The sequence below is a fragment of the Camelus bactrianus genome, chromosome 27, assembly GCF_048773025.1.
Source record: "Camelus bactrianus isolate YW-2024 breed Bactrian camel chromosome 27, ASM4877302v1, whole genome shotgun sequence".
NCBI classification, from domain to species: Eukaryota; Metazoa; Chordata; class Mammalia; order Artiodactyla; family Camelidae; genus Camelus; species Camelus bactrianus.
The window spans coordinates 12149536-12171197 of NC_133565.1; the positions used below are offsets into that span (position 1 = coordinate 12149536).

The 21662-nt window shown below is 58.6% G+C and overlaps 8 non-coding genes across 8 annotated transcripts; all 8 read right to left on the reverse strand.

Annotated features, from left to right (window-relative positions):
• Positions 1-775: 775 nt before the first annotated feature.
• LOC141575373 (small nucleolar RNA SNORD116) lies at positions 776-868 on the reverse strand. Its single transcript, XR_012502909.1, has one exon. It is a non-coding gene; the product is annotated as a small nucleolar RNA SNORD116 (small nucleolar RNA).
• Positions 869-3581: 2713 nt separating this feature from the next.
• On the reverse strand, positions 3582-3674 carry LOC141575374 (small nucleolar RNA SNORD116). Its single transcript, XR_012502910.1, has one exon. It is a non-coding gene; the product is annotated as a small nucleolar RNA SNORD116 (small nucleolar RNA).
• Positions 3675-6386: 2712 nt separating this feature from the next.
• LOC141575375 (small nucleolar RNA SNORD116) lies at positions 6387-6479 on the reverse strand. The gene has a single exon (XR_012502911.1). It is a non-coding gene; the product is annotated as a small nucleolar RNA SNORD116 (small nucleolar RNA).
• Positions 6480-9191: 2712 nt separating this feature from the next.
• On the reverse strand, positions 9192-9284 carry LOC141575376 (small nucleolar RNA SNORD116). Its single transcript, XR_012502912.1, has one exon. It is a non-coding gene; the product is annotated as a small nucleolar RNA SNORD116 (small nucleolar RNA).
• Positions 9285-11996: 2712 nt separating this feature from the next.
• LOC141575377 (small nucleolar RNA SNORD116) lies at positions 11997-12089 on the reverse strand. The gene has a single exon (XR_012502913.1). It is a non-coding gene; the product is annotated as a small nucleolar RNA SNORD116 (small nucleolar RNA).
• A 2726-nt stretch (positions 12090-14815) lies between these two features.
• LOC141575308 (small nucleolar RNA SNORD116) lies at positions 14816-14909 on the reverse strand. Its single transcript, XR_012502843.1, has one exon. It is a non-coding gene; the product is annotated as a small nucleolar RNA SNORD116 (small nucleolar RNA).
• Positions 14910-17561: 2652 nt separating this feature from the next.
• Positions 17562-17655, reverse strand: LOC141575309 (small nucleolar RNA SNORD116). The gene has a single exon (XR_012502844.1). It is a non-coding gene; the product is annotated as a small nucleolar RNA SNORD116 (small nucleolar RNA).
• Positions 17656-20307: 2652 nt separating this feature from the next.
• LOC141575310 (small nucleolar RNA SNORD116) lies at positions 20308-20401 on the reverse strand. Its single transcript, XR_012502845.1, has one exon. It is a non-coding gene; the product is annotated as a small nucleolar RNA SNORD116 (small nucleolar RNA).
• Between the last annotated feature and the right edge of the window lie 1261 nt (positions 20402-21662).

A 21662-nucleotide genomic window follows, 5' to 3' on the forward strand; every position in this document is an offset into this window, starting at 1 on the left:
CCTTCCTCCCTAGGCTTTTATGGACAGACCCTCTTCAAACAGACACATTCCTCAGACTTCCAGCACAGCAGGAGGAACAACAGGACGACAGCGTGGCTCAGGAAAACACACAAAACCACGCCAGAGTTAACCTCACCGGACCCTTCCCTTCCGGTCTCGGCCATCAGCTACCGCAGATGCTTGGAGGCAGCGCTGAGTCCTCAGCACGCCCCGTGCTTGTGCCCTGGCACCGACACGGCGGCAGTGGGTGCAGTAGGGAGCTGCAGGGCTAGCACCGCCACCCAGTCCCTCAGCCTGCTCCCGGCACTTCACCCGCCGGGAAACGCCGCATAGCCACTGGGCACTCAGCAGTCCTCACCAAGACGAAGGAAGTCCAGATCACGCATGGCACACGCCTCCACTGCTGCTCCATGGGAACAAACACCCACACCTCTTCTCCTGGGCTCGGAGACACACTCGACCTCGGGCCACACCCCAAACAGCATGCAGCTGCCTCAAACCAACTTATCCATGCCACCTGCTCACAGGGCCTTGGCCAATTTGGCACTCCCCCTTCGACCAGCAGCAGAGGACCTGGCCACTGTCACATCCCACAACGGCCACTCAAACAGCGACCTCCGATTCCAGCTGCCTCGACGAATGCTTGCACACGACCGACCCTCAGACGGGAGGCTGTCTAATGCTGGCGCCGTGGGGGGTGTTTGCAGCAGTGGGAACAAGGGCAAGCTGCCCCTCACGCCTAACTATGCCCTAGCCCCCGGGGGGGCAACGTGCTGGACCTCAGTTTCGATGAGAACGACGGTAGTGAGTTCTCACTCATTTTGTTCAGATTTCCAAGGAATGCATATGAGGGAGTCATCATCGATCCGAGCACGTGCTGGCATGCTGGAGAACTCAACGCGGCAGGCTGGGCGGCTCCACAGAGGAGCCGACGAGCTCGGAGACCTCCAGCAAGCTGAGCAAACCAGAGCCAGCAAGCCACTGAGAAACAGCCACCGTCCATCTTTCTTGCCCGACTTTCGGGCAGTCAGAGAAAACCCGAAAGGAGACGCCAGGACTTGGGGTGGGGGAGGGGAAGGCGTACCGTCATCCTGAGAGATCCCTGGGAAGGGTCAGCACCCTGGGGCCGACCCACTGCTTGGGGGACTTCCGGCCACCAGCAGTCACCAGAAAACGACAGGGACGTCTTGTCTTGGCTGACGGCAAGGCTGGCCTGGCCACTCCACCTGGCAAGGGGACAGAAATCACATGCACGCTTCAGAGGTGGACCCAGGTTCTCAGAGAGCAAGCTTCATGCCAATCAACCTTTATCTATGGGGAAGCCCGCAATCAATTACCCACCTTCCTCTTTCCTGGGACACCAATCAATGCGTGTCCCAGCCCACTAGGGGAGGGGACTTGGCATATGGGATTTTGATGGGTGTGTGTGTGTGAGTGTGTGCATGCCTCTGGCTGTGTGTGTGTGTGTGTGTGTGCGTGCCTCTGTGTGTGTGCGTCTGTATGTGTGCTTCTGTGTGCCTGCCGATGGGCGTGAGTGTGCGGCTGTATCTCGGTCTGGTTTCCTGTGTTTCCTCTTTGCCCCCCTAAAGATCACAGGGCCTGAAAATGCACGCTTTGCTCTCCGTTCCACAGAAGCCTGCCCATCCAGAAAAGGACCAGAGACCTCTGCTTCCAAAGTGGCCATGTCATCTTGGCCCTCTCGGGGCCGCTGCAATAGGCCAAGGATTCCTTCTCTCCGACAGCCATTCCTTCTGCTCAGAGCCAACCGCACCAACCTACAGCAATTTCCTGGCCCTGGATGGGATATTGACGAAGTCATCCTGTCGCCAAAGGCCTCCACAGGATAGGCGTACCTGGAGGCTCTACCCAGTGCCTATGGATGTCAACCCCAAAACCATGTACATGAAAGGTCACACCACCCTGATCCAGGCTCCAGGGCACAAGCAGTCTGTATACAAGTCACACCTCGGAGCTGCTCCAATCAAGAAGCCTGTGCCTGTGAGTTCTGCCCAAACGCCTCCACAGGGCGGGTGAGAACGCCCAGAGGAGAAGTGGTGGGGAGCCTCAATGAGCCAGGGCCGAACCCCACAGCAACCAGGACACTCGCGTGTCCAGCAGCTGCCGAGACCCACCTGGGGGGCAGTTTGGCGCCCCTGACCTTCGAAGGAAAGTTCAAACACTCGGCATCCCGGTCCAAACATTTGTGCGAACGGACCAAGGGCCAGTTACCCTGCAGGCATCTTCACTTAATCCGCGTACAGGCCAGACACCGAGCTTCAGCGGAGATGGTCAGGAAGGATGTCCACATGGGTGAAGCTACCCCCTCGATACTCAACCTTGGATCCCTTCTCCGCACAGTAACTCCACAAAGGGCCTCACAGAGATCCAATGGCCCGTTCGTGAGGACCACAGAAAGTCCAATCACAGAAGACCTCTCCCGGGAAAGGAATCTTTGAACTGGGCGACATGAGGAGGTGGCTGTCCACAGCAGCCCATCCAGGACCTCAGCAAACATATGCCATGCCCACGCACTAGCAGGGCTAAAGGTCAGCACATGCCATGGGGAAGGGGACCCTCTGGGCCAGAAACGTGGCTCCCGCCTAAAGGAACACTTGAACATTGCACATTCATGGACCAAGAGGCCAAGGGGCTAAAGGCCATGTTTCTGTCAGTCATCTGGAGCCCGGCTGCCAGCGGATCTCTCCCAGGTTCCTGCAAGACACCTTTTGGGAGTCTCTTGGACGAGTCAGCAAGCCAAGGCTTCAGGGGTCTGCTAGCACTGCCCATCCATATGGACCAGAAAAGCCTTCCTCCCTAGGCTTTTATGGACAGACCCTCTTCAAACAGACACATTCCTCAGACTTCCAGCACAGCAGGAGGAACAACAGGACGACAGCGTGGCTCAGGAAAACACACAAAACCACGCCAGAGTTAACCTCACCGGACCCTTCCCTTCCGGTCTCGGCCATCAGCTACCGCAGATGCTTGGAGGCAGCGCTGAGTCCTCAGCACGCCCCGTGCTTGTGCCCTGGCACCGACACGGCGGCAGTGGGTGCAGTAGGGAGCTGCAGGGCTAGCACCACCACCCAGTCCCTCAGCCTGCTCCCGGCACTTCACCCGCCGGGAAACGCCGCATAGCCACTGGGCACTCAGCAGTCCTCACCAAGACGAAGGAAGTCCAGATCACGCATGGCACACGCCTCCACTGCTGCTCCATGGGAACAAACACCCACACCTGTTCTCCTGGGCTCGGAGACACACTCGACCTCGGGCCACACCCCAAACAGCATGCAGCTGCCTCAAACCAACTTATCCATGCCACCTGCTCACAGGGCCTTGGCCAATTTGGCACTCCCCCTTCGACCAGCAGCAGAGGACCTGGCCACTGTCACATCCCACAACGGCCACTCAAACAGCGACCTCCGATTCCAGCTGCCTCGACGAATGCTTGCACACGACCGACCCTCAGACGGGAGGCTGTCTAATGCTGGCGCCGTGGGGGGTGTTTGCAGCAGTGGGAACAAGGGCAAGCTGCCCCTCACGCCTAACTATGCCCTAGCCCCCGGGGGGGGCAACGTGCTGGACCTCAGTTTCGATGAGAACGACGGTAGTGAGTTCTCACTCATTTTGTTCAGATTTCCAAGGAATGCATATGAGGGAGTCATCATCGATCCGAGCACGTGCTGGCATGCTGGAGAACTCAACGCGGCAGGCTGGGCGGCTCCACAGAGGAGCCGACGAGCTCGGAGACCTCCAGCAAGCTGAGCAAACCAGAGCCAGCAAGCCACTGAGAAACAGCCACCGTCCATCTTTCTTGCCCGACTTTCGGGCAGTCAGAGAAAACCCGAAAGGAGACGCCAGGACTTGGGGTGGGGGAGGGGAAGGCGTACCGTCATCCTGAGAGATCCCTGGGAAGGGTCAGCACCCTGGGGCCGACCCACTGCTTGGGGGACTTCCGGCCACCAGCAGTCACCAGAAAACGACAGGGACGTCTTGTCTTGGCTGACGGCAAGGCTGGCCTGGCCACTCCACCTGGCAAGGGGACAGAAATCACATGCACGCTTCAGAGGTGGACCCAGGTTCTCAGAGAGCAAGCTTCATGCCAATCAACCTTTATCTATGGGGAAGCCCGCAATCAATTACCCACCTTCCTCTTTCCTGGGACACCAATCAATGCGTGTCCCAGCCCACTAGGGGAGGGGACTTGGCATATGGGATTTTGATGGGTGTGTGTGTGTGAGTGTGTGCATGCCTCTGGCTGTGTGTGTGTGTGTGTGTGTGCGTGCCTCTGTGTGTGTGCGTCTGTATGTGTGCTTCTGTGTGCCTGCCGATGGGCGTGAGTGTGCGGCTGTATCTCGGTCTGGTTTCCTGTGTTTCCTCTTTGCCCCCCTAAAGATCACAGGGCCTGAAAATGCACGCTTTGCTCTCCGTTCCACAGAAGCCTGCCCATCCAGAAAAGGACCAGAGACCTCTGCTTCCAAAGTGGCCATGTCATCTTGGCCCTCTCGGGGCCGCTGCAATAGGCCAAGGATTCCTTCTCTCCGACAGCCATTCCTTCTGCTCAGAGCCAACCGCACCAACCTACAGCAATTTCCTGGCCCTGGATGGGATATTGACGAAGTCATTCTGTCGCCAAAGGCCTCCACAGGATAGGCGTACCTGGAGGCTCTACCCAGTGCCTATGGATGTCAACCCCAAAACCATGTACATGAAAGGTCACACCACCCTGATCCAGGCTCCAGGGCACAAGCAGTCTGTATACAAGTCACACCTCGGAGCTGCTCCAATCAAGAAGCCTGTGCCTGTGAGTTCTGCCCAAACGCCTCCACAGGGCGGGTGAGAACGCCCAGAGGAGAAGTGGTGGGGAGCCTCAATGAGCCAGGGCCGAACCCCACAGCAACCAGGACACTCGCGTGTCCAGCAGCTGCCGAGACCCACCTGGGGGGCAGTTTGGCGCCCCTGACCTTCGAAGGAAAGTTCAAACACTCGGCATCCCGGTCCAAACATTTGTGCGAACGGACCAAGGGCCAGTTACCCTGCAGGCATCTTCACTTAATCCGCGTACAGGCCAGACACCGAGCTTCAGCGGAGATGGTCAGGAAGGATGTCCACATGGGTGAAGCTACCCCCTCGATACTCAACCTTGGATCCCTTCTCCGCACAGTAACTCCACAAAGGGCCTCACAGAGATCCAATGGCCCGTTCATGAGGACCACAGAAAGTCCAATCACAGAAGACCTCTCCCGGGAAAGGAATCTTTGAACTGGGCGACATGAGGAGGTGGCTGTCCACAGCAGCCCATCCAGGACCTCAGCAAACATATGCCATGCCCACGCACTAGCAGGGCTAAAGGTCAGCACATGCCATGGGGAAGGGGACCCTCTGGGCCAGAAACGTGGCTCCCGCCTAAAGGAACACTTGAACATTGCACATTCATGGACCAAGAGGCCAAGGGGCTAAAGGCCATGTTTCTGTCAGTCATCTGGAGCCCGGCTGCCAGCGGATCTCTCCCAGGTTCCTGCAAGACACCTTTTGGGAGTCTCTTGGACGAGTCAGCAAGCCAAGGCTTCAGGGGTCTGCTAGCACTGCCCATCCATATGGACCAGAAAAGCCTTCCTCCCTAGGCTTTTATGGACAGACCCTCTTCAAACAGACACATTCCTCAGACTTCCAGCACAGCAGGAGGAACAACAGGACGACAGCGTGGCTCAGGAAAACACACAAAACCACGCCAGAGTTAACCTCACCGGACCCTTCCCTTCCGGTCTCGGCCATCAGCTACCGCAGATGCTTGGAGGCAGCGCTGAGTCCTCAGCACGCCCCGTGCTTGTGCCCTGGCACCGACACGGCGGCAGTGGGTGCAGTAGGGAGCTGCAGGGCTAGCACCGCCACCCAGTCCCTCAGCCTGCTCCCGGCACTTCACCCGCCGGGAAACGCCGCATAGCCACTGGGCACTCAGCAGTCCTCACCAAGACGAAGGAAGTCCAGATCACGCATGGCACACGCCTCCACTGCTGCTCCATGGGAACAAACACCCACACCTCTTCTCCTGGGCTCGGAGACACACTCGACCTCGGGCCACACCCCAAACAGCATGCAGCTGCCTCAAACCAACTTATCCATGCCACCTGCTCACAGGGCCTTGGCCAATTTGGCACTCCCCCTTCGACCAGCAGCAGAGGACCTGGCCACTGTCACATCCCACAACGGCCACTCAAACAGCGACCTCCGATTCCAGCTGCCTCGACGAATGCTTGCACACGACCGACCCTCAGACGGGAGGCTGTCTAATGCTGGCGCCGTGGGGGGTGTTTGCAGCAGTGGGAACAAGGGCAAGCTGCCCCTCACGCCTAACTATGCCCTAGCCCCCGGGGGGGCAACGTGCTGGACCTCAGTTTCGATGAGAACGACGGTAGTGAGTTCTCACTCATTTTGTTCAGATTTCCAAGGAATGCATATGAGGGAGTCATCATCGATCCGAGCACGTGCTGGCATGCTGGAGAACTCAACGCGGCAGGCTGGGCGGCTCCACAGAGGAGCCGACGAGCTCGGAGACCTCCAGCAAGCTGAGCAAACCAGAGCCAGCAAGCCACTGAGAAACAGCCACCGTCCATCTTTCTTGCCCGACTTTCGGGCAGTCAGAGAAAACCCGAAAGGAGACGCCAGGACTTGGGGTGGGGGAGGGGAAGGCGTACCGTCATCCTGAGAGATCCCTGGGAAGGGTCAGCACCCTGGGGCCGACCCACTGCTTGGGGGACTTCCGGCCACCAGCAGTCACCAGAAAACGACAGGGACGTCTTGTCTTGGCTGACGGCAAGGCTGGCCTGGCCACTCCACCTGGCAAGGGGACAGAAATCACATGCACGCTTCAGAGGTGGACCCAGGTTCTCAGAGAGCAAGCTTCATGCCAATCAACCTTTATCTATGGGGAAGCCCGCAATCAATTACCCACCTTCCTCTTTCCTGGGACACCAATCAATGCGTGTCCCAGCCCACTAGGGGAGGGGACTTGGCATATGGGATTTTGATGGGTGTGTGTGTGTGAGTGTGTGCATGCCTCTGGCTGTGTGTGTGTGTGTGTGTGTGCGTGCCTCTGTGTGTGTGCGTCTGTATGTGTGCTTCTGTGTGCCTGCCGATGGGCGTGAGTGTGCGGCTGTATCTCGGTCTGGTTTCCTGTGTTTCCTCTTTGCCCCCCTAAAGATCACAGGGCCTGAAAATGCACGCTTTGCTCTCCGTTCCACAGAAGCCTGCCCATCCAGAAAAGGACCAGAGACCTCTGCTTCCAAAGTGGCCATGTCATCTTGGCCCTCTCGGGGCCACTGCAATAGGCCAAGGATTCCTTCTCTCCGACAGCCATTCCTTCTGCTCAGAGCCAACCGCACCAACCTACAGCAATTTCCTGGCCCTGGATGGGATATTGACGAAGTCATTCTGGCGCCAAAGGCCTCCACAGGATAGGCGTACCTGGAGGCTCTACCCAGTGCCTATGGATGTCAACCCCAAAACCATGTACATGAAAGGTCACACCACCCTGATCCAGGCTCCAGGGCACAAGCAGTCTGTATACAAGTCACACCTCGGAGCTGCTCCAATCAAGAAGCCTGTGCCTGTGAGTTCTGCCCAAACGCCTCCACAGGGCGGGTGAGAACGCCCAGAGGAGAAGTGGTGGGGAGCCTCAATGAGCCAGGGCCGAACCCCAGAGCAACCAGGACACTCGCGTGTCCAGCAGCTGCCGAGACCCACCTGGGGGGCAGTTTGGCGCCCCTGACCTTCGAAGGAAAGTTCAAACACTCGGCATCCCGGTCCAAACATTTGTGCGAACGGACCAAGGGCCAGTTACCCTGCAGGCATCTTCACTTAATCCGCGTACAGGCCAGACACCGAGCTTCAGCGGAGATGGTCAGGAAGGATGTCCACATGGGTGAAGCTACCCCCTCGATACTCAACCTTGGATCCCTTCTCCGCACAGTAACTCCACAAAGGGCCTCACAGAGATCCAATGGCCCGTTCATGAGGACCACAGAAAGTCCAATCACAGAAGACCTCTCCCGGGAAAGGAATCTTTGAACTGGGCGACATGAGGAGGTGGCTGTCCACAGCAGCCCATCCAGGACCTCAGCAAACATATGCCATGCCCACGCACTAGCAGGGCTAAAGGTCAGCACATGCCATGGGGAAGGGGACCCTCTGGGCCAGAAACGTGGCTCCCGCCTAAAGGAACACTTGAACATTGCACATTCATGGACCAAGAGGCCAAGGGGCTAAAGGCCATGTTTCTGTCAGTCATCTGGAGCCCGGCTGCCAGCGGATCTCTCCCAGGTTCCTGCAAGACACCTTTTGGGAGTCTCTTGGACGAGTCAGCAAGCCAAGGCTTCAGGGGTCTGCTAGCACTGCCCATCCATATGGACCAGAAAAGCCTTCCTCCCTAGGCTTTTATGGACAGACCCTCTTCAAACAGACACATTCCTCAGACTTCCAGCACAGCAGGAGGAACAACAGGACGACAGCGTGGCTCAGGAAAACACACAAAACCACGCCAGAGTTAACCTCACCGGACCCTTCCCTTCCGGTCTCGGCCATCAGCTACCGCAGATGCTTGGAGGCAGCGCTGAGTCCTCAGCACGCCCCGTGCTTGTGCCCTGGCACCGACACGGCGGCAGTGGGTGCAGTAGGGAGCTGCAGGGCTAGCACCGCCACCCAGTCCCTCAGCCTGCTCCCGGCACTTCACCCGCCGGGAAACGCCGCATAGCCACTGGGCACTCAGCAGTCCTCACCAAGACGAAGGAAGTCCAGATCACGCATGGCACACGCCTCCACTGCTGCTCCATGGGAACAAACACCCACACCTCTTCTCCTGGGCTCGGAGACACACTCGACCTCGGGCCACACCCCAAACAGCATGCAGCTGCCTCAAACCAACTTATCCATGCCACCTGCTCACAGGGCCTTGGCCAATTTGGCACTCCCCCTTCGACCAGCAGCAGAGGACCTGGCCACTGTCACATCCCACAACGGCCACTCAAACAGCGACCTCCGATTCCAGCTGCCTCGACGAATGCTTGCACACGACCGACCCTCAGACGGGAGGCTGTCTAATGCTGGCGCCGTGGGGGGTGTTTGCAGCAGTGGGAACAAGGGCAAGCTGCCCCTCACGCCTAACTATGCCCTAGCCCCCGGGGGGGCAACGTGCTGGACCTCAGTTTCGATGAGAACGACGGTAGTGAGTTCTCACTCATTTTGTTCAGATTTCCAAGGAATGCATATGAGGGAGTCATCATCGATCCGAGCACGTGCTGGCATGCTGGAGAACTCAACGCGGCAGGCTGGGCGGCTCCACAGAGGAGCCGACGAGCTCGGAGACCTCCAGCAAGCTGAGCAAACCAGAGCCAGCAAGCCACTGAGAAACAGCCACCGTCCATCTTTCTTGCCCGACTTTCGGGCAGTCAGAGAAAACCCGAAAGGAGACGCCAGGACTTGGGGTGGGGGAGGGGAAGGCGTACCGTCATCCTGAGAGATCCCTGGGAAGGGTCAGCACCCTGGGGCCGACCCACTGCTTGGGGGACTTCCGGCCACCAGCAGTCACCAGAAAACGACAGGGACGTCTTGTCTTGGCTGACGGCAAGGCTGGCCTGGCCACTCCACCTGGCAAGGGGACAGAAATCACATGCACGCTTCAGAGGTGGACCCAGGTTCTCAGAGAGCAAGCTTCATGCCAATCAACCTTTATCTATGGGGAAGCCCGCAATCAATTACCCACCTTCCTCTTTCCTGGGACACCAATCAATGCGTGTCCCAGCCCACTAGGGGAGGGGACTTGGCATATGGGATTTTGATGGGTGTGTGTGTGTGAGTGTGTGCATGCCTCTGGCTGTGTGTGTGTGTGTGTGTGTGCGTGCCTCTGTGTGTGTGCGTCTGTATGTGTGCTTCTGTGTGCCTGCCGATGGGCGTGAGTGTGCGGCTGTATCTCGGTCTGGTTTCCTGTGTTTCCTCTTTGCCCCCCTAAAGATCACAGGGCCTGAAAATGCACGCTTTGCTCTCCGTTCCACAGAAGCCTGCCCATCCAGAAAAGGACCAGAGACCTCTGCTTCCAAAGTGGCCATGTCATCTTGGCCCTCTCGGGGCCGCTGCAATAGGCCAAGGATTCCTTCTCTCCGACAGCCATTCCTTCTGCTCAGAGCCAACCGCACCAACCTACAGCAATTTCCTGGCCCTGGATGGGATATTGACGAAGTCATTCTGGCGCCAAAGGCCTCCACAGGATAGGCGTACCTGGAGGCTCTACCCAGTGCCTATGGATGTCAACCCCAAAACCATGTACATGAAAGGTCACACCACCCTGATCCAGGCTCCAGGGCACAAGCAGTCTGTATACAAGTCACACCTCGGAGCTGCTCCAATCAAGAAGCCTGTGCCTGTGAGTTCTGCCCAAACGCCTCCACAGGGCGGGTGAGAACGCCCAGAGGAGAAGTGGTGGGGAGCCTCAATGAGCCAGGGCCGAACCCCACAGCAACCAGGACACTCGCGTGTCCAGCAGCTGCCGAGACCCACCTGGGGGGCAGTTTGGCGCCCCTGACCTTCGAAGGAAAGTTCAAACACTCGGCATCCCGGTCCAAACATTTGTGCGAACGGACCAAGGGCCAGTTACCCTGCAGGCATCTTCACTTAATCCGCGTACAGGCCAGACACCGAGCTTCAGCGGAGATGGTCAGGAAGGATGTCCACATGGGTGAAGCTACCCCCTCGATACTCAACCTTGGATCCCTTCTCCGCACAGTAACTCCACAAAGGGCCTCACAGAGATCCAATGGCCCGTTCATGAGGACCACAGAAAGTCCAATCACAGAAGACCTCTCCCGGGAAAGGAATCTTTGAACTGGGCGACATGAGGAGGTGGCTGTCCACAGCAGCCCATCCAGGACCTCAGCAAACATATGCCATGCCCACGCACTAGCAGGGCTAAAGGTCAGCACATGCCATGGGGAAGGGGACCCTCTGGGCCAGAAACGTGGCTCCCGCCTAAAGGAACACTTGAACATTGCACATTCATGGACCAAGAGGCCAAGGGGCTAAAGGCCATGTTTCTGTCAGTCATCTGGAGCCCGGCTGCCAGCGGATCTCTCCCAGGTTCCTGCAAGACACCTTTTGGGAGTCTCTTGGACGAGTCAGCAAGCCAAGGCTTCAGGGGTCTGCTAGCACTGCCCATCCATATGGACCAGAAAAGCCTTCCTCCCTAGGCTTTTATGGACAGACCCTCTTCAAACAGACACATTCCTCAGACTTCCAGCACAGCAGGAGGAACAACAGGACGACAGCGTGGCTCAGGAAAACACACAAAACCACGCCAGAGTTAACCTCACCGGACCCTTCCCTTCCGGTCTCGGCCATCAGCTACCGCAGATGCTTGGAGGCAGCGCTGAGTCCTCAGCACGCCCCGTGCTTGTGCCCTGGCACCGACACGGCGGCAGTGGGTGCAGTAGGGAGCTGCAGGGCTAGCACCGCCACCCAGTCCCTCAGCCTGCTCCCGGCACTTCACCCGCCGGGAAACGCCGCATAGCCACTGGGCACTCAGCAGTCCTCACCAAGACGAAGGAAGTCCAGATCACGCATGGCACACGCCTCCACTGCTGCTCCATGGGAACAAACACCCACACCTCTTCTCCTGGGCTCGGAGACACACTCGACCTCGGGCCACACCCCAAACAGCATGCAGCTGCCTCAAACCAACTTATCCATGCCACCTGCTCACAGGGCCTTGGCCAATTTGGCACTCCCCCTTCGACCAGCAGCAGAGGACCTGGCCACTGTCACATCCCACAACGGCCACTCAAACAGCGACCTCCGATTCCAGCTGCCTCGACGAATGCTTGCACACGACCGACCCTCAGACGGGAGGCTGTCTAATGCTGGCGCCGTGGGGGGTGTTTGCAGCAGTGGGAACAAGGGCAAGCTGCCCCTCACGCCTAACTATGCCCTAGCCCCCGGGGGGGCAACGTGCTGGACCTCAGTTTCGATGAGAACGACGGTAGTGAGTTCTCACTCATTTTGTTCAGATTTCCAAGGAATGCATATGAGGGAGTCATCATCGATCCGAGCACGTGCTGGCATGCTGGAGAACTCAACGCGGCAGGCTGGGCGGCTCCACAGAGGAGCCGACGAGCTCGGAGACCTCCAGCAAGCTGAGCAAACCAGAGCCAGCAAGCCACTGAGAAACAGCCACCGTCCATCTTTCTTGCCCGACTTTCGGGCAGTCAGAGAAAACCCGAAAGGAGATGCCAGGACTTGGGGTGGGGGAGGGGAAGGCGTACCGTCATCCTGAGAGATCCCTGGGAAGGGTCAGCACCCTGGGGCCGACCCACTGCTTGGGGGACTTCCGGCCACCAGCAGTCACCAGAAAACGACAGGGACGTCTTGTCTTGGCTGACGGCAAGGCTGGCCTGGCCACTCCACCTGGCAAGGGGACAGAAATCACATGCACGCTTCAGAGGTGGACCCAGGTTCTCAGAGAGCAAGCTTCATGCCAATCAACCTTTATCTATGGGGAAGCCCGCAATCAATTACCCACCTTCCTCTTTCCTGGGACACCAATCAATGCGTGTCCCAGCCCACTAGGGGAGGGGACTTGGCATATGGGATTTTGATGGGTGTGTGTGTGTGAGTGTGTGCATGCCTCTGGCTGTGTGTGTGTGTGTGCGCGTGTGTGTGCGCCTCTGTGTGTGTGCGTCTGTATGTGTGCTTCTGTGTGCCTGCCGATGGGCGTGAGTGTGCGGCTGTATCTCGGTCTGGTTTCCTGTGTTTCCTCTTTGCCCCCCTAAAGATCACAGGGCCTGAAAATGCACGCTTTGCTCTCCGTTCCACAGAAGCCTGCCCATCCAGAAAAGGACCAGAGACCTCTGCTTCCAAAGTGGCCATGTCATCTTGGCCCTCTCGGGGCCGCTGCAATAGGCCAAGGATTCCTTCTCTCCGACAGCCATTCCTTCTGCTCAGAGCCAACCGCACCAACCTACAGCAATTTCCTGGCCCTGGATGGGATATTGACGAAGTCATTCTGTCGCCAAAGGCCTCCACAGATAGGCGTACCTGGAGGCTCTACCCAGTGCCTATGGATGTCAACCCCAAAACCATGTACATGAAAGGTCACACCACCCTGATCCAGGCTCCAGGGCACAAGCAGTCTGTATACAAGTCACACCTCGGAGCTGCTCCAATCAAGAAGCCTGTGCCTGTGAGTTCTGCCCAAACGCCTCCACAGGGCGGGTGAGAACGCCCAGAGGAGAAGTGGTGGGGAGCCTCAATGAGCCAGGGCCGAACCCCACAGCAACCAGGACACTCGCGTGTCCAGCAGCTGCCGAGACCCACCTGGGGGGCAGTTTGGCGCCCCTGACCTTCGAAGGAAAGTTCAAACACTCGGCATCCCGGTCCAAACATTTGTGCGAACGGACCAAGGGCCAGTTACCCTGCAGGCATCTTCACTTAATCCGCGTACAGGCCAGACACCGAGCTTCAGCGGAGATGGTCAGGAAGGATGTCCACATGGGTGAAGCTACCCCCTCGATACTCAACCTTGGATCCCTTCTCCGCACAGTAACTCCACAAAGGGCCTCACAGAGATCCAATGGCCTGTTCGTGAGGACCACAGAAAGTCCAATCACAGAAGACCTCTCCCGGGAAAGGAATCTTTGAACTGGGCGACATGAGGAGGTGGCTGTCCACAGCAGCCCATCCAGGACCTCAGCAAACATATGCCATGCCCACGCACTAGCAGGGCTAAAGGTCAGCACATGCCATGGGGAAGGGGACCCTCTGGGCCAGAAACGTGGCTCCCGCCTAAAGGAACACTTGAACATTGCACATTCATGGACCAAGAGGCCAAGGGGCTAAAGGCCATGTTTCTGTCAGTCATCTGGAGCCCGGCTGCCAGCGGATCTCTCCCAGGTTCCTGCAAGACACCTTTTGGGAGTCTCTTGGATGAGTCAGCAAGCCAAGGCTTCAGGGGTCTGCTAGCACTGCCCATCCATATGGACCAGAAAAGCCTTCCACCCTAGGCTTTTATGGACAGACCCTCTTCAAACAGACACATTCCTCAGACTTCCAGCACAGCAGGAGGAACAACAGGACGACAGCGTGGCTCAGGAAAACACACAAAACCACGCCAGAGTTAACCTCACCGGACCCTTCTCTTCCGGTCTCGGCCATCAGCTACCGCAGATGCTTGAAGGCAGCGCTGTGTCCTCAGCAAGCTCCGTGCTTCCGCCCTTGCCACCAACACTGGGGCAGTGGGTGCAGCAGGGAGCTGCCAAGGCTAGCATGGCAACCCGATCCCTCAGCCTGCTCCCGCCACCGGCCCGTCCCCGACCCCGACCCCCACCCCGACCCGACCCACAACCACTGTGCCCGCCACAGTCCTCACCAAGACGCAGGTCAGAAACACGCAGAAACACGCCTCAACGGTGGCTCCAGTAGCCAAACACCCACACCTCTTCTCTTTGGCTCTGACACATACATCAAGTCGGCCCACGGCCCAAATACGGCCAAGCTGCCCCAAACAAACTGGCTCGTCCCACCTGCTCACGGGGCCTAGGCCAGTTCTGCACTCCCACGTCCAGGAGCAGCAGGGGAGCTGGCCCCTGCCACATCCCACCACGGCCACTCAAACTAGGACCTCTCATTCCAGCGTGCCTCAACTAATGCGTGCACACGACTGACCCTACGACAGCTCTCTAATGTTGGCACCGTGGGGGGTGTTGCACCAGTGTGAACAAGGGCAAGCTGGACCCCTCTCCTAACTATTCCCTAGCCCCCGGGGAGGCAACGTGCTGGACCTCAGTTTCGATGAGAACGACGGTAGTGAGTTCTCACTCATTTTGTTCAGATTTTCCAAGGAATGCATATGAGGGAGTCATCATCGATCCGAGCACGTGCTGGCATGCTGGACAACTCAACGTGGCAGGCTGGGTGGCTCCACAGAGGAGCCAGTGAGCTCGGAGACCTCCAGCAACCCCAGCAATCCAGAGCCAGCAAGCCACTGAGCAGCAGCAACGGTCAATCCTTTCTGGCCGCCTTTCGGGCAGTCAGAGAATATCCGAAAGCCAATGCTTTCCCCAGCGCTGGGGGTGGGGGAGGAGAGTGCGTACCGTCATCCTGAGCGATCCACGGGAAGGTTCAGCATCCTGGCGCCGACCCACTTCTTCGGGGACTCCCGGCCACCACCTGTCACCGGAAAACGGGAAGCTCTTCTTGTCTTGGCTGACGGCAAGCCTGCCCCGGCAACCCCACCTGGCAAGGGGACAGAAACCACGTGCACGCTTCAGACGTGGGCCCAACTTCTCAGCGAGCATGCCCCATGCCAATCAACCTTTAGCTCGGGGAAGCCCACTATCTGCTACCCACTCCCCTTTATCCCTTCAATACCAACCGATGCGTGTCTGAACGCACGAGGGTAGGGGCCTCGGCGTACGTGAGTTTCATGCGTGTGTGTTGCGTCGCGGGGGGCGGGGCCTGACTGTCCATGTGAGTGTATGGCTGCGTCTCTGCGTGTTTGTGTGTCCTGTGTGCCTCCCCCAAAATCTCAGTGCCTGAGAATGCATGCTTTCCACTCAGTGCCATGGAGGCCTGCCCATCGTTGACATGACCACAGCCCTCTGCCTTCCAGAGTGGCCATGGCATCGTGGGTCTCCAGGAGCCGCTGAAATAGGCCAAGAACTCCTTCTCTCCGACAGCCATTCCTTCTGATCAGAGCCAACCGCACCCACCTACACCACACTCGGGGCCGTGGATGGGATAGCCACCAAGTCACCGTGCCGCCCGAGGCCTCCACAGGATAGGGGGACCTGGAGGCAATACTCACTGCCTACGTCAACCAGGAAACCATTGACATGAAAGCTCACACCATGCTGAACCTGGCTCCAGGGCACATCCAGCCTGTATTCAACCTGTGTCTCTGTGCCACGACAATCCAGAAGCCTCGTCCTGTCAGCTATGCCTACACGCCTGCACAGGGCAGGTGAGAAAGCCCAGCGGAGAATTGGATTAGGAGCCTCCATGAGCCAGGGCCAAACCCCACGGATGCCAGGGCACTCACGTCACCACCAACGGCCGAGATCCACATCGGGCAGGATTCGGGGCCCTGACCTTCAACGCAAAGTTCGAACGCTAAGCAGCCTGGTCCAAACATGTGTCCTCACGGACCGAGGCCCAGTCGCCCCACAGGGATCCTGACATTATGCACACAGGGCAAACACCGAGCTTCAGGGCAGACAGTCTCAAAGGATGTCCCCTTGGATGAAGCCACACCCCACCACCCTCAACTGAGGACCTCTTCTAGGCACTGTAACCCCACCACGGGCCTCACGGAGATTCAGTGCCCTGTTCCCGTGGACCAAAGGACGTCCTGAAGCCCAGGAGCTCTCCTGCGAAAGGAAACCTCGAATGGGGCAAAATCAGCACGTGACGGTCCACCGCAGCCCACCCGGGATCTCAGCTAACGTGCGCCATGCCCCTGTACCAGCAGGGTTAAATCTCAACAAATGTCACGGGGAAGGGGGCCCTCTCGGCCAGATACGTGGCTCCCACCTAAAGGCACCCTTTCACCTTGCACGCTCATGCACCTGGAGGCAAAGGGGCTAGAGGGCATCTTGCCGTCAGGCATCTGGACCAAGCCTTGCACTGCCTCCCTGTGAAGTTCCCGGAAGACACCTTTCGGGAGCCTCTTGGACAAACCAGCAAGCCGACACTAGACAGGTCTGCTGGCACCGCCCATCCACCTGGACCCCAGGAGCCTTCCTCCCTAGGCATCCATGGGCAGCCCCTCAGGAAATGCCGACCGGCCTCAGGAAGCCCAGGACAGCAGCAGGAGCCAAACGAGGACAGAGTGTTCTAGCAAAGCACACAAAACCACTCCAGCCCTAACCTCACCGTACACTTCCCTTCCAGTCTACACTGTCCGCCAACCCCCATGCTTGAAGGCAGCGCTGTGTCCTCAGCAAGCTCCGTGCTTCCGCCCTTGCCACCAACACTGGGGCAGTGGGTGCAGCAGGGAGCTGCCAAGGCTAGCATGGCAACCCGATCCCTCAGCCTGCTCCCGCCACCGGCCCGTCCCCGACCCCGACCCCCACCCCGACCCGACCCACAACCACTGTGCCCGCCACAGTCCTCACCAAGACGCAGGTCAGAAACACGCAGAAACACGCCTCAACGGTGGCTCCAGTAGCCAAACACCCACACCTCTTCTCTTTGGCTCTGACACATACATCAAGTCGGCCCACGGCCCAAATACGGCCAAGCTGCCCCAAACAAACTGGCTCGTCCCACCTGCTCACGGGGCCTAGGCCAGTTCTGCACTCCCACGTCCAGGAGCAGCAGGGGAGCTGGCCCCTGCCACATCCCACCACGGCCACTCAAACTAGGACCTCTCATTCCAGCGTGCCTCAACTAATGCGTGCACACGACTGACCCTACGACAGCTCTCTAATGTTGGCACCGTGGGGGGTGTTGCACCAGTGTGAACAAGGGCAAGCTGGACCCCTCTCCTAACTATTCCCTAGCCCCCGGGGAGGCAACGTGCTGGACCTCAGTTTCGATGAGAACGACGGTAGTGAGTTCTCACTCATTTTGTTCAGATTTTCCAAGGAATGCATATGAGGGAGTCATCATCGATCCGAGCACGTGCTGGCATGCTGGACAACTCAACGTGGCAGGCTGGGTGGCTCCACAGAGGAGCCAGTGAGCTCGGAGACCTCCAGCAACCCCAGCAATCCAGAGCCAGCAAGCCACTGAGCAGCAGCAACGGTCAATCCTTTCTGGCCGCCTTTCGGGCAGTCAGAGAATATCCGAAAGCCAATGCTTTCCCCAGCGCTGGGGGTGGGGGAGGAGAGTGCGTACCGTCATCCTGAGCGATCCACGGGAAGGTTCAGCATCCTGGCGCCGACCCACTTCTTCGGGGACTCCCGGCCACCACCTGTCACCGGAAAACGGGAAGCTCTTCTTGTCTTGGCTGACGGCAAGCCTGCCCCGGCAACCCCACCTGGCAAGGGGACAGAAACCACGTGCACGCTTCAGACGTGGGCCCAACTTCTCAGCGAGCATGCCCCATGCCAATCAACCTTTAGCTCGGGGAAGCCCACTATCTGCTACCCACTCCCCTTTATCCCTTCAATACCAACCGATGCGTGTCTGAACGCACGAGGGTAGGGGCCTCGGCGTACGTGAGTTTCATGCGTGTGTGTTGCGTCGCGGGGGGCGGGGCCTGACTGTCCATGTGAGTGTATGGCTGCGTCTCTGCGTGTTTGTGTGTCCTGTGTGCCTCCCCCAAAATCTCAGTGCCTGAGAATGCATGCTTTCCACTCAGTGCCATGGAGGCCTGCCCATCGTTGACATGACCACAGCCCTCTGCCTTCCAGAGTGGCCATGGCATCGTGGGTCTCCAGGAGCCGCTGAAATAGGCCAAGAACTCCTTCTCTCCGACAGACATTCCTTCTGATCAGAGCCAACCGCACCCACCTACACCACACTCGGGGCCGTGGATGGGATAGCCACCAAGTCACCGTGCCGCCCGAGGCCTCCACAGGATAGGGGGACCTGGAGGCAATACTCACTGCCTACGTCAACCAGGAAACCATTGACATGAAAGCTCACACCATGCTGAACCTGGCTCCAGGGCACATCCAGCCTGTATTCAACCTGTGTCTCTGTGCCACGACAATCCAGAAGCCTCGTCCTGTCAGCTATGCCTACACGCCTGCACAGGGCAGGTGAGAAAGCCCAGCGGAGAATTGGATTAGGAGCCTCCATGAGCCAGGGCCAAACCCCACGGATGCCAGGGCACTCACGTCACCACCAACGGCCGAGATCCACATCGGGCAGGATTCGGGGCCCTGACCTTCAACGCAAAGTTCGAACGCTAAGCAGCCTGGTCCAAACATGTGTCCTCACGGACCGAGGCCCAGTCGCCCCACAGGGATCCTGACATTATGCACACAGGGCAAACACCGAGCTTCAGGGCAGACAGTCTCAAAGGATGTCCCCTTGGATGAAGCCACACCCCACCACCCTCAACTGAGGACCTCTTCTAGGCACTGTAACCCCACCACGGGCCTCACGGAGATTCAGTGCCCTGTTCCCGTGGACCAAAGGACGTCCTGAAGCCCAGGAGCTCTCCTGCGAAAGGAAACCTCGAATGGGGCAAAATCAGCACGTGACGGTCCACCGCAGCCCACCCGGGATCTCAGCTAACGTGCGCCATGCCCCTGTACCAGCAGGGTTAAATCTCAACAAATGTCATGGGGAAGGGGGCCCTCTCGGCCAGATACGTGGCTCCCACCTAAAGGCACCCTTTCACCTTGCACGCTCATGCACCTGGAGGCAAAGGGGCTAGAGGGCATCTTGCCGTCAGGCATCTGGACCAAGCCTTGCACTGCCTCCCTGTGAAGTTCCCGGAAGACACCTTTCGGGAGCCTCTTGGACAAACCAGCAAGCCGACACTAGACAGGTCTGCTGGCACCGCCCATCCACCTGGACCCCAGGAGCCTTCCTCCCTAGGCATCCATGGGCAGCCCCTCAGGAAATGCCGACCGGCCTCAGGAAGCCCAGGACAGCAGCAGGAGCCAAACGAGGACAGAGTGTTCTAGCAAAGCACACAAAACCACTCCAGCCCTAACCTCACCGTACACTTCCCTTCCAGTCTACACTGTCCGCCAACCCCCATGCTTGAAGGCAGCGCTGTGTCCTCAGCAAGCTCCGTGCTTCCGCCCTTGCCACCAACACTGGGGCAGTGGGTGCAGCAGGGAGCTGCCAAGGCTAGCATGGCAACCCGATCCCTCAGCCTGCTCCCGCCACCGGCCCGTCCCCGACCCCGACCCCCACCCCGACCCGACCCACAACCACTGTGCCCGCCACAGTCCTCACCAAGACGCAGGTCAGAAACACGCAGAAACACGCCTCAACGGTGGCTCCAGTAGCCAAACACCCACACCTCTTCTCTTTGGCTCTGACACATACATCAAGTCGGCCCACGGCCCAAATACGGCCAAGCTGCCCCAAACAAACTGGCTCGTCCCACCTGCTCACGGGGCCTAGGCCAGTTCTGCACTCCCACGTCCAGGAGCAGCAGGGGAGCTGGCCCCTGCCACATCCCACCACGGCCACTCAAACTAGGACCTCTCATTCCAGCGTGCCTCAACTAATGCGTGCACACGACTGACCCTACGACAGCTCTCTAATGTTGGCACCGTGGGGGGTGTTGCACCAGTGTGAACAAGGGCAAGCTGGACCCCTCTCCTAACTATTCCCTAGCCCCCGGGGAGGCAACGTGCTGGACCTCAGTTTCGATGAGAACGACGGTAGTGAGTTCTCACTCATTTTGTTCAGATTTTCCAAGGAATGCATATGAGGGAGTCATCATCGATCCGAGCACGTGCTGGCATGCTGGACAACTCAACGTGGCAGGCTGGGTGGCTCCACAGAGGAGCCAGTGAGCTCGGAGACCTCCAGCAACCCCAGCAATCCAGAGCCAGCAAGCCACTGAGCAGCAGCAACGGTCAATCCTTTCTGGCCGCCTTTCGGGCAGTCAGAGAATATCCGAAAGCCAATGCTTTCCCCAGCGCTGGGGGTGGGGGAGGAGAGTGCGTACCGTCATCCTGAGCGATCCACGGGAAGGTTCAGCATCCTGGCGCCGACCCACTTCTTCGGGGACTCCCGGCCACCACCAGTCACCAGAAAACGGGAAGCTCTTCTTGTCTTGGCTGACGGCAAGCCTGCCCCGGCAACCCCACCTGGCAAGGGGACAGAAACCACGTGCACGCTTCAGACGTGGGCCCAACTTCTCAGCGAGCATGCCCCATGCCAATCAACCTTTAGCTCGGGGAAGCCCACTATCTGCTACCCACTCCCCTTTATCCCTTCAATACCAACCGATGCGTGTCTGAACGCACGAGGGTAGGGGCCTCGGCGTACGTGAGTTTCATGCGTGTGTGTTGCGTCACGGGGGGCGGGGCCTGACTGTCCATGTGAGTGTATGGCTGCGTCTCTGCGTGTTTGTGTGTCCTGTGTGCCTCCCCCAAAATCTCAGTGCCTGAGAATGCATGCTTTCCACTCAGTGCCATGGAGGCCTGCCCATCGTTGACATGACCACAGCCCTCTGCCTTCCAGAGTGGCCATGGCATCGTGGGTCTCCAGGAGCCGCTGAAATAGGCCAAGAACTCCTTCTCTCCGACAGACATTCCTTCTGATCAGAGCCAACCGCACCCACCTACACCACACTCGGGGCCGTGGATGGGATAGCCACCAAGTCACCGTGCCGCCCGAGGCCTCCACAGGATAGGGGGACCTGGAGGCAATACTCACTGCCTACGTCAACCAGGAAACCATTGACATGAAAGCTCACACCATGCTGAACCTGGCTCCAGGGCACATCCAGCCTGTATTCAACCTGTGTCTCTGTGCCACGACAATCCAGAAGCCTCGTCCTGTCAGCTATGCCTACACGCCTGCACAGGGCAGGTGAGAAAGCCCAGCGGAGAATTGGATTAGGAGCCTCCATGAGCCAGGGCCAAACCCCACGGATGCCAGGGCACTCACGTCACCACCAACGGCCGAGATCCACATCGGGCAGGATTCGGGGCCCTGACCTTCAACGCAAAGTTCGAACGCTAAGCAGCCTGGTCCAAACA